Below are 13,267 nucleotides of genomic sequence, written 5' to 3' on the forward strand. Positions count from 1 at the left end.
ATTATTTCAACGAGGCCGCAATAATAGAGGAGGTAGTAACCATTACCAAAGAGGTAGAGGCAATGGCCGCGGAAACTACAACTCCAACTATAACAATTACAATAACAGAAACAACAATAGAGGTGGTCGAGGTAATGGCCGAGGTAGAAATAATTACTACCGAGGTAACAGCCAAAACAGATACAATAGCAATACCGAAAACAGTTATGTCCGAGTAGCCCAAGATGCTTCGGGAAACTCGCAGACACCTCCAGATACTCGAAATTAAAAAGTAAAATATATACTGTAAACTTAAGTCTCAATAATTTTGTATCATTTACAAATGTTCAGACAAATAAAATCATTACATTCCTAATTGATACAGGTGCAGATATTTCAATTATAAAAGAAAATTCCGATGTCTTTCATGACATACAATTCAATAAAATCATAGACATTCGAGGCATAGGTGAAGGAGTAATTAACTCCAAAGGACTAGCCTCAATTGAATTACAAACAGGGAAATACATTATTCCATATAAATTTCATTTACTACATTCAGATTTTGCAATCCCTTGCGATGGAATAATAGGACTAGATTTTATAAAGACTTTTAATTGCCAATTAGATTATAATACTTCGGAGGATTGGTTTATAATCAGACCTTCAAACCTAACGTATCCCATTAATGTACCGATAACATTTAGTTCTGGTAATAATTCAACACTTCTGCCAGCGAGATCCCAAGTGATACGCAAAATAGATTTGTCTTCAGAAGAAGAAAGCATTTTCATCCCAAATCAAGAAATCAAGCATGGTGTTTATATTGCAAACACTATTGCCCAAACCAAAAATACTTTTGTCCGATTTTTAAATACGACAGATAAATGCCAACTAGTAGGCATTAATAAAATAAAATTCGAACCGCTCTCAAAATACGATGTGGTTCAAACTTCAAATAACAATAGAACAGAGTCTGTTATTAGTAAACTAAAGAAAAATTTTCCAATCATGTTCAAAAAGCAACTTATGGAAATATGCACCGAGTATAGTGATGTGTTCGGACTTGAAACCGAACCAATCACAACCAACAACTTTAATAAACAAAAATTGAGACTTAAGGACGAAGAGCCAGTATATGTAAAAAACTATCGATATCCGCATAGCCAAACCGAAGAAATTAAAAAACAAGTAGAAAAGTTAATTGAACAAAATATTGTTGAACCATCGATTTCACCTTACAATAGCCCACTCTTATTGGTCCCAAAGAAATCTCTTCCGGACTCTAAAGAGAAAAAATGGCGATTAGTAATTGACTATCGCCAAATAAACAAAAAACTGCTATCAGATAAATTTCCACTCCCCAGAATTGACGATATTCTTGATCAACTGGGTAGAGCTAAATATTTTTCATGCCTTGACTTAATGTCGGGTTTCCACCAAATTGAACTTGAGGAAAGCTCAAGGAACATAACGTCTTTTTCAACAAACAATGGTTCATATCGCTTCACGAGATTACCATTTGGTCTAAAAATAGCACCTAATTCATTTCAGAGAATGATGACAATAGCATTCTCGGGTTTAGAGCCTTCACAAGCATTCCTTTATATGGATGATTTGATCGTTATTGGTTGTTCTGAACAACACATGCTTAAAAAACCTAACAGACGTTTTTACACTTTGTAGAAAACACAAATTGAAATTACATCCAGAAAAATGTTCATTTTTCATGCATGAGGTGACATTTTTAGGTCACAGATGCACCGACAAAGGAATCTTACCAGATGATACAAAATTCGATGTTATTAATAACTATCCAGTCCCTACGGACGCAGACAGTGCTAGAAGATTCGTTGCATTTTGCAATTATTATAGACGTTTCATAAAAAACTTCGCCGAATACTCACGGCATATAACAAGATTATGCAAAAAGAATGTCCCATTCGAATGGACAGCGGAATGTGAAAAGGCATTCCAGTATTTAAAAACACAACTTGTTAAACCTTGTTAAACCTTGTTACAGTACCCAGATTTTAGCAAAGAATTTTGTATAATCACAGATGCAAGCAAGCACGCATGTGGAGCAGTTTTAACTCAAAACTATAATGGACTCCAACTCCCAGTTGCATATGCATCAAGAGCATTCACTAAAGGTGAAAGCAATAAAAGTACAACTGAACAAGAGCTAGCAGCAATACATTGGGCAATTACACATTTCAGACCATATATATATGGCAAACATTTCACAGTAAAAACTGATCATCGCCCCTTAACATATTTATTCTCGATGATAAACCCAAGTTCAAAATTAACTCGCATGCGACTCGAATTAGAAAAATGCGATTTTACAGTAGAATATCTGAGAGGAAAAGATAATTTCGTGGCAGACGCTCTGTCCAGAATTACAATAACTGATTTAATTGATATGAATAAAAAAGTCCTGAAAGTCACTACCAGGCACCAAAGTAGACAACAAAATTTCTGCGCAGAAAACAAACAAGAACAATTGCCAAGGCAAAGTCTTGAAAAAGCTTCTAAGCCCAACGTATACGAAGTCATAACAAATGACGAGGTACGAAAAGTAGTGACCTTGCGAATGACAGATTCGAAATGTTTATTGAAACATGGAAAAAAAGTTATAGCGAGAATAAATGTTAGCGATTTATACTCCAATGGAATTTTAGACTTAGGTCAGTTTTTCCAAAGGCTTGAATGGCAAGCCGGTGTATATAATGTCAGCCAACTAAAAGTGGCACCGAGCGAAAAGATCTTTGAATCAATTTCGATAGATACTTTCAAACATATGGGCAACAAGAATTTAAAATCATTAAGAGTAGCGCTACTCAAGCCGGTGACCCAAATATACAATGAAAAAGAAAAAGAAGCTATATTGTCTACATTTCATGACGATCCAATTCAAGGAGGTCACACAGGCATAAATAAAACGATAACAAAAATAAAAAGACAATATTATTGGAAAAACATGACGAAACATGTAAAAGAGTACATTAATAAATGTCCAAAATGCCTGACGTCAAAAACGACGAAACACACGAGATCACCTATGATAATTACAGAAACTCCACAATATGCTTTCGACAGGGTGATAGTAGACACAATTGGTCCACTACCACGTTCGGAAAATGGGAATGAATACGCAATCACTTTAATATGTGATTTGACAAAGTATTTAGTAGCAATTCCTATTGCAAATAAAAGTGCAACAACTGTCGCAAAAGCCATATTCGAATCTTTTATTCTGAAGTACGGTCCAATGAAGACGTTCATTACGGACATGGGAACAGAATACAAAAATTCCATTATAACTGACTTGTGCAGATATCTAAAAATAGATAACATAACATCTACAGCACACCACCACCAGACATTAGGTACCGTTGAAAGAAGTCATAGGACATTCAACGAGTACATTCGTTCATATATTTCAGTAGATAAAACTGATTGGGACGTATGGTTACAGTATTTCGTGTATTGTTTTAACACAACACCATCTGTAGCTCATTATTGTCAATTATTGTCCATATGAACTAGTATTTGGAAGACAGAATAACTTACCAATACAATTTAATAGTGTAGATAAAATAGAACCTATATATAATATAGAAGATTATTCTAAGGAAGTTAAATTTAGACTAGAAAACGCGTATAAGAGAGCTCGAATACTTTTAGAAAAAAATAAAATTAAGCAGAAAGAAATAAACGATAAGAAAGTATTAGATTTTAAACTAGAAATAGGAGACCAAGTTTATTTGAAAAACGAAACAGGTCACAAATTAGAATCTTCTTATATAGGACCATTTGAGGTCATTAATATAGAAAAGAATAACAATATAATTATAAGAAATAAGAAAAATAAGGAGCAAAAAGTTCATAAAGATAGACTAAAAAAGATAAATAAATAAAAAAAAAAAAAAAGAGATAAGAATATATATATATACATATTGAAAAAAAAAAAAAAAAAAATTTTTTTTAATTACAAAAAAAAAAAAAAAAAGAAAACATTTTTAAAAAAAAAAAAAATTAAAATTAAAAATATACAACATAGTATTTAAGAAAAACAAATAAATAACTACATAATATTACGTTATTCTTTTAAAAAGGGAGGTGTTGTATGTTGTATGCCAAATGAGCATATGCCCACAGTATTGTAGAGTATACAATATAACAAGTGGTCATATGCTCAACATTAAAGTAAGAGTAACATACCAACACTTTGTTGCTATGTTTATGCAACCATTCATAATAATAATATGATCCGCCACTTATGCGGACTGGCCGCTGAGCGTGGGATCGCTAGCGTAAGCACTTTTGACTATGTACCCTCTGTACATATATGCTAACACATACAAACATATATACTGCAACACACTCTCCCTCTCTCTGCCAGCGCCCTAAGCGGCAGAATGTATTCAATACATATAAGATGTATAGGCTAAAACTAGCATATGAATAAACTGTCCAGACAATTCTGGATGACGGCTCGAACAGAACAGTTGCGTTTTATTTTAACATAAACGGATTTAACAAAAACTTAATGCGCACATAACAAACCAGAGGTTTCTGCTCTCTCCAGATGATGTCTCGTGTGTCGAGTCATTGCATCGATATTAAAGCTCACATTTTAGGAAAGATCACCTCACCATTGGCACGTGAAAACATTGATGCTTCATCACTGTCGGTATTTAAGGGATACCAAATGGCTGACCCTGACTTCAGAACTAACGCCTCAATCGACATTTTGCTGGGCAATGATTGCATTTGGTTAGTTCTCACCGGAGAGAAGTTATGCGATGGTCAAGGGCACCCTATTGCAGTTAACACCATATTTGGATGGGTAATCACATCGGTATACACTTCAAGATTGCAAACATCATCTACGTCATTGCTGACTACGGTTAATATAGATGGACTACTGCAAAGATTTTGGGAACTAGAGGAAGTTCCATCACACACAACTGTAAACAAAGAGGATGAAAAGGTCGAAACGCACTTCCGGCGTACCCACAACCGCAACTCGAATGGAAAATACATAGTCGATTTGCCCTTCAAGGAACAAAACCCACAATTTGCGGATACATTTCAAGGAGCGAGATCGCGCTTTCTTGCAGTCGAGCGTCGTCTAATGAAGGACTCCAGCTTGAAGTTAAAATATACTCAGTTTATGAGAGAGTATATCCAGCTGGGTCACATGAAGGAAGTAGCTGCAGACGAAGACACAAACGTATGTAAGAAGTCATTCTATTTGCCACACCATCCAGTCATAGGCGCCAAGCTGCGGGTGGTGTTCGATGGATCATTTCAAGATTGGGATGGACGATCTCTTAACGACGCACTTCACATTGGCCCATGTATACAACGCAACCTCTTCAACGTCCTAACATATAAGGTTTCATTATCGGAACATATGACTTGTACGAAGCGACAAGTGCTATCTGACACGGCACGCATCTTTGACCCACTCGGCATTTTGGCGCCAGTGGTGATCAAGTTTAAAATTCTGCTCCAAGAATTATGGCTGCTTAATCTGGATTGGGACTCGGAACTGCCAACGAAGCAAGCGCACTTATGGCAAACATTCAGAAAGGACATTTTCACGTTAAGGAACTTGAAGATACCACGATTTGTAGACAATCAACCCGATGACATCGAACTCCATGGATTTTCAGATGCTTCGTTAAAGGCTTACTCTGCTGTCATTTACAACCGTGTGACACACCTAGATGGAAGCATCGGAGTGGCACTCATTGCAGCTAAAACAATAGTTTCACCATTAAAGCAGAAGTCGTTGCCACGGTTGGAACTTTGCGGAGCTCTACTATTAGCTCGTTTATTCCAAGCAGTAAGGTCTGGTCTGCGCCAGAAGGATGTTAAGATACACGCATGGACCGATTCTACAATCGTTTTGTCATGGCTTTCGCATCAACCCTGTAAACTTAAAACATTTGTTGCCAACCGAACGGCAGAAATACTAGAGACCATACCACGTAGCGCTTGGAGACATGTCAGCACTAAAGAGAATCCTGCGGATTGTGCATCACGAGGAATGCTAGCGAGTGACTTAATTAACTTTGATCTATGGTGGAAGGGACCATCTTGGCTGCACGACTGTACACTATACTCAGAGACAATGAATAGACCACCAACTTGCTGCTCAATTCTCAAGTCAGCAGCAGAACTTGAGTTCAAAACCAAAATCTTGACAACCATTTCCAAGGATATTGAGGATTCCCCATTTGAGGTACTACTCGGAAGGACATCATCTTGGATCAGACTGGTTCGAGTGGTCGCATATGTATTCCGCTTCGTTCATCGAATCAAATCAAGCAAGTCTAAATATTCAGGACCTCTAAAGTTCGATGAAGTTACCAGAGCAAGGAAGTTTTGCCTACGACAGGCACAAAATCAATTCAATGACGATAGACAGCTGCTTTTGAGGAAGCAATCGGTAGAGCGACGATCAATTTTAAGCAAACTATCTCCCTTCGTTGACGAAGATGGAACTGTACGTGTGGGTGGACGTTTGGAAAGGTCGCAATTGCCTGCAGATGCCAAGCATCCAGTAGTTTTGCCGAAACAACATCGCCTTGTGGAATTGCTGCTGAAACATGAGCATAAGGTCAATCTTCATCCAGGAGTTTCAGCAATGTTTGTAATAATTCGCCAGAAATATTGGATCATTGGCGCACGAAACCTTATTCGACGTATCACACATGAGTGTTTAAAACGATTTAGACAGCGCCATCACACAGCAAATCAGTTAATGGCCAATTTACCGGCTGTTCGAGTGCGACAAGCCTTTCCATTTGAGCATACTGGATGCGATTATGCTAGACCTATCTTGTTGAAGGTTCACAAGGGACGAAACCCCAGGAAGGAAAAGGGCTACATTTGCCTGTTTGTATGTATGGTTACTTCAGCTCTTCATCTGGAGCTGGCCACTGATCTCAGCACCGACACATTCTTGGCGGCATTAAAACGTTTTATGGCTCGTCGTGGGAAGTGCTCCCAAATGTATAGCGATAACGGGCGCAACTTTGTTGGTGCAAAACGTGCACTAGATGAAATGGTACAGCTTCTCGCTTCACGCGAGCACAATGATGTCGTTTCAAAAGCCCTTGCGAATCAAGGCATCAAATGGAATTTTATTCCTCCATATTCACCACACTGGGGTGTTAAGCTGCATTTGCGACGTGTAATAGGAACCAACGTCCTCACCTTTGAGCAGATGCACACACTGCTCTCGCAAATAGAATCTGTCGTTAATTCGCGACCATTGTGCACAGCATCGGATACTGAAATTGCCTACCTGTCACCGGCACATTTCTTAATTGGCAGAACATATACAGCAGTTCCTGAAGACGGCTATTTGCAGATTCCGACCAATCGATTGAGCTACTGGCAGCATGTTCAAGCAATGCTTCAAGGATTTTGGAAGCGTTGGCATCAAGAATACTTGACATCGCTACAACAGCGCCCGAAATGGACCACCAAGTTACCAAACATTGCGATCGGTAAACTTGTACTCATCAAGGACTCTAACGAGCCTCCATCGGCATGGCTCATAGGACGGGTAACTCAGGTGTTCACAGGAGATGATGGCCTCGTCAGAGCGGTTCAGGTTCTCACCAAATCAGGAGAAGTCACTCGCCCTATCACAAAGATTGCAGCCCTACCGGGTTCAGAAACGGAGTTTCAGGGGGGGCGGGATGTTGAGGAACCAATTGTCATTTGACTTGCATTGCTATACGCAGCAAAGCAAAGACTCATGAATGATCTTGCACATCTCACAATGCTTTTGTTTTTGTATTTTCTCTTAAGTTTTCTAGAATATACTGGCGTCAGTCTGGTATGCTCTGTCTCTGTCACTCTTTATAAACCTATATGACCTACGTAGTTGCGTAAGAATTGAAAATTTAGTAATAAGCAAGCAAACGAACGATCAAGACGTGTTCTAGCAGTGGCAGACACAGTTCAACAAAATTGAAGTAAAAATAAAGTTAAGTTCTTATGAGATATTAAACACAGTGGTTTATTGTTCATCAACAGTGATGCTTAAAAGTAAGTCGATTGTCGAAAGTGAGGCCAAGAATTTTTAATGCTGTTACTTGTTGCATTTCCCTTGCATTTACAAATAGTGTTGGAATGAACAAAGTTTTCTTCTACAATTTTTCACATACCAGCGTAAGCTGAAAGCTATATATATTAAGGATTCGAAGGCAATCATGAATAAAACTACTGAAAGCGGTGACCTTTGATGGATGCCATTATATGGAAGTTAGTCAGATTGCTGTTAACTCTTACTCTAATGGACCTAACCCCCCTCGACATGGCAGACATGAGGATATTTCCCAGTACTAAACATTAAATTGAATAAATCTAATAGTTTGTTTTTGCTAAAATTAGGGAGTTGCCGAAGCATTGCGTAGGAAATACGGTCGAAACCGGGTGTTTTTCGTTTTGCGTGCTGAAGTGCTAGCTCCAGTTCTTTATAAGTTAAATTAGAATCCAAATCAGTACTGTCGGGAGAGATATGGGAGGGCTGATAAGATAGTGAACGAGTTCTGTATTTACAAGATTTGAAATCGGAAGAAAAGTTGTTGTTCATAGAGTTGGAGGACCACATACAACCGAAAGAATTTCCGATGTCAGCTGAGGTATTTAAGTCTGTGTTGTTTTGGTCTTTGATTGCTTTGAGAGGGTCTGGAAAATTGGCGATTAATTTATTGATATCTGTCCATATTTTTTTGTAGTGGAACGGGGGTTAATGCTAGCAGTGAAGTTTAGAAATTTTGGCTTCCCGTTTAAACAAGGCTCTGGCTTTTTGGCAACTTGTGCCGGAGAGACTGCTTTTGGTTTCTTAAATCATTCAGTTGGGAGTTGAGCCATATGGGTTTACTGCTGTATTTTTTTGAACGGGTTTGCGGGATAGCTACTGCATGACTGCTTATTCTAGCTGTGCTTAGATTAAGGTCACTGGAGAGCGTAAAGGAGAATAATTTAATGCATTCTGATTAAAAGTAATCCCAATTCGCATAATATGTTATAAATTTTTCATTAGGAATACATTTTTCTGCTTTAAGACGGGTCGAAAAGACCAATTTTATTGGAAAATTATCACTCCCATTTAAGTTTTTGTTGATGGACCAATTGCAAAAGGGGAGTAAAGGTGAGGAGATCATTGGTAGATCAATATGCGTTAACGTGTTGTGGATAGAGAGATGGGTGGGGGAGCCGTTGTTAAGCAGGACTAAATTTGTTTTATTTATGACATTATATGTATTAAATCATTAGCAGAGAAGCTGATGTTAGGGGATAAGTAGGAATTAAGAATTATCATATTGGGTTGGGATAATATTTCAATTCCAAAAGAACAAGTAGTCGTATTTGGTGGAATAGCCTTGTGAGGGATGTCCAGGCGTATTAGTATTCCAACTTCGTTCTTAGCATTAAGATTGGTTGCGCTATTGAAGAAGTAACCTACAAAAGGTTTGGGTGTAGGAATATTATTGTTGTTATGTATTATGTGTGTCTCCTGTAAGTATGTAATATCAGGTTTTTGTTCCCTTATTAATAATAATAGGTAAATGTAGTTATTTACGTAGCCGTTAATGTTCCATTGTAGGAGAGAGAGAGTCATTGAAAATTTAAAGAAGAAATAATATTATATGCACTGGTAAGAGTTGGGGTCAGTTAATATGTATCAGATTCGTCGATTAAAATTTTTTGGGAGAGGGTTTTTAATTTGTTTTAATTTGAAAGATTAGAGAAGATGGTGTGTTATTGTTAAAATGAGTTTGGGTGATTTCTTTTAGCTGTTTTTTACTTTCAAGCCAAATGACCGCAATAGCATCATCGTTAGGTGCATCGAGTTTTGATTTTTTGTAATGTTTTTGCTGAATGGACAGCGAAGTTACGCCTTTGGTTGTGTGTCTGTTTATTGGTTTGCTTGTGGATGGTTTAGTATTTTCGTTATTATCTCTTATGAGGGTAGAAGTAGGGTTGACGCTTATTATGTTTTTATCAGTTTTTTCGTTTCTTTGGGAAGCGGCTGTCGCTATCGACGAATAAGAGGGGACGATAGAGAGCTTCCGAGCGTTTGCTTTGTATATTGTCTTGGTTTCGCGCATTGTGCACTTCTTTGTTGTCTTTATTTTTAAGATTTCCCTATGTTGCTGATATTTTTTGAATTGACGGGAAGAAGAAGGGTGTTCTTCGGTACAGTTAACGCATTTTTAATTGCACTCAGTGCCATATGGCCAAGTAGTTGTCATTTTTTACAGCGCATTGGGTTGGGGATGTATTCACGTACCTTTACTGAGTGCAAGGCAATATCGATTTTGCGGGGGAGATGATAGAGATCGAAAGAAAAAGAAGAATAACTCCGGTTGGTTTGGGGGTCGTGTCTGATGTTTTGGTGAATTTGTAAATTCTGGAGACTTTATGTGCTCTTAATTCTTCTAAGATTTCCTCATCTGGAATATCGGAAAGGTATGGGGCGTAAATGGTACCCTTGACCGAATTAAGAGTGTTATGAAGCTTGTATTTTATTTCGCAGATGCCTGGAAACGAGTTGATGAATTTGTCCGCCTCACTTTGGTTCTTAACCAGTTTGACTAGGTTGCCATCCCGTAAATGCGTGCCTGATATAATGTTTTTAGACAATAGACGTAATGCCTTATAAACAGCAATGCAGGAAAATTCATACATTTTTATACCCTTGCAAAAAGGGTATATTAATTTTGGTCAGAAGTGTGCAACGCATAGAACGAAGCATCTCCGACCATACAAAGTATATATATTCTTGATCAGCACGACGAGAGGAGTTTAAATAGCCATGTCCGTCCGTCCGTCCGTCCGTCTGGATCAACGCAAACTCCTCCTAGACCGTAAGAGCTACAGAGCTGAAATTTTTCACGTAGGCTTGTATATACTGCAGGGGTTGTATATCTCGGATTCAGCCGGATCGGACCACTATATCATATAGCTCCCATACAAACCCCAAAGTCACGAACAGTGATATAGCTCCCATAGGAACGATCGGTGGAAAACAGTGACTATGATCAATATCTTCGTTATTTCCTATGATTGTAGGCCATTCTTTCGCAAACATAAGCCTTTTTATATAAAACGTTCTTCCACATTGATGGCTAATAGATAAGGAAAGAGTTACCAAACAAGTTGCAAGGCAATACAAACTTTGACGCGGTCGAAGTTCACCCCGGCCCTCTGGTTTTTAAGTTATTTACATATGTATTCGATAACTATATATTTAGGCTTTTCAAGCGTAATTAAAGAGAAAGTAATTATATATGAAAGTCCTCAAATCTTATATGCATACAATAAGCGAATGAATAAGGAAAACTATTTCCAGAATCCGACTTAAAATCTAAAGACTTACTACAATTAATTGACCGCAATGTGTAAAGCAGTTAACTTAAATAACCGTGAAGGTACTCGATACTTTTTTAAATTCATATTTGATTATTTGAAATAATGCGAATTGTATGTACATTATCAAAAATTATTCAGTTGTTTTCAACAAATTCAAATAGTTTAAGGAATATGTTAATATCAAAATTGGAAAAAAAGTCAAACTTTTAAGGTCACACAAAGGCATCGAATACACTTATAGTTTAACCAGAGGGCCGGGGCTAACTTCGACCGCGTCAAAGTTTGTATACCCTTGCAACTTTTTTGGTAACTCTTTCCTTACCTTTTAGCCATCAATGTGGAAGAACGTTTTATCTAAAAAGGCTTATGCTTGCGAAAGAAAGGCCTACAATCATAGGAAATAACGAAGATATTGATCAAAGTCACTGTTTTCCACCGATCGTTCCTATGGGAGCTATATGATATAGTCACCCGATCTTTATCAAATTCGGCACAGTCATTAACATATATATTAAATTAAGAAATGTTTAATTTAAAAGCAATCGCGTTAAAAGTAACGAAGTTATTTACAAAAGTCACTGTTTTCGACCAATCGTTCCTATGGGAGCTATATGATATAGTCACCTGATCTTGATCAAATTTGGCATAGTCGCTTATAGGCGTAGTAAACTCTCTAATATTAAGTTTCACGACAATAGCTCAGAAAATAACGAAGTTATTGAGAAAGTCACTGTTCGTGACTTGGCCGTTTGTATGGGAGCTATATGATATAGTCACCCGATCTTGATCAAATTTGGCATAGTCGCTTATAGGCGAAGTAAACTCTCTAATATTAAGTTTCACAATAATAGCATAGAAAATAACGAAGTTATTGAGAAAAGTCACTGTTCGTGACTTTGGGGTTTGTATGGGAGCTATATGATATAGTGGTCCGATCCGGCTGAATCCGAGATATACAACGCCTGCAGTATATACAAGCCTACGTGCAAAATTTCAGCTCTGTAGCTCTTACGGTCTAGGAGGAGTTTGCGTTGATCCAGACGGACGGACGGACGGACGGACGGACGGACGGACGGACGGACGGACGGACGGACGGACATGGCTAGTTGAACTCGTCTCGTCGTGCTGATCAAGAATATATATACTTTGTATGGTCGGAGATGCTTCGTTCTATGCGTTGCACACTTCTGACCAAAATTAATATACCCTTTTTGCAAGGGTATAAAAAGCATCTAAAAGCAGCAGGTAAATATAAAGCACCAGTATTCAGTGAAATACACCCCACAACAATGGCTGAACTCAAGAATCGTATTCTTGAAGGGATGGCATGTTGATCACTACCACCTAGCTACTGTGCTGAGGCTGTAAACCTTGCAAATCACTTATTGAAGTCCTATTTACATTATGGAACTATCAAACATTTGCGCAAATTGTGTATTCGCTCGACAAAAGAGCAAAAAGCAAGCTCAGCCCAGACTCTAACCGTTGTATATTTAAAGGTTACTCTAATGATGCCAAAGCCTACAGGCTATTCGATTCCGAAACCAAAATGATTTTAAAAAGCCGTTATGTCGTATGTACAAATATTTTTGATTATGACCAAGAGTTTGGAAAAGTAGTTTTTTTTTCTATATGTGTGTGACATCTTAAACGTTTTCCTTGTTTGCTTTACAGAAGCAGGCCGATAAAGCTGCATAAGATTTGTATTCTGTCTATATTATTAAATTGAAACTTGAGGAATTAATGTAAAATAATTAGATTTTAAATCTTTAAAATTATTCAAACGTTTGGTTTTTGCACTGGTATATGGTATACATACTATTTCGAACCCTACAAACGTATTAATATTTAATATGCCGAGTTTATTCACGATAGC

The 13,267-nt window shown here is 37.7% G+C and overlaps 1 protein-coding gene across 3 annotated transcripts in view; it reads right to left on the reverse strand.

The window, feature by feature from the left end:
- The window catches only part of dpr19 (defective proboscis extension response 19), a 294,597-nt gene that overhangs the window by 204,688 nt on the left and 76,642 nt on the right, over positions 1-13,267 (reverse strand). The window lies entirely within an intron of this gene.

Source organism: Drosophila tropicalis, unplaced genomic scaffold (genome assembly GCF_018151085.1).
Source record: "Drosophila tropicalis isolate 14030-0801.00 unplaced genomic scaffold, ASM1815108v1 contig_615, whole genome shotgun sequence".
In the NCBI taxonomy this organism is placed as follows: domain Eukaryota; kingdom Metazoa; phylum Arthropoda; class Insecta; order Diptera; family Drosophilidae; genus Drosophila; species Drosophila tropicalis.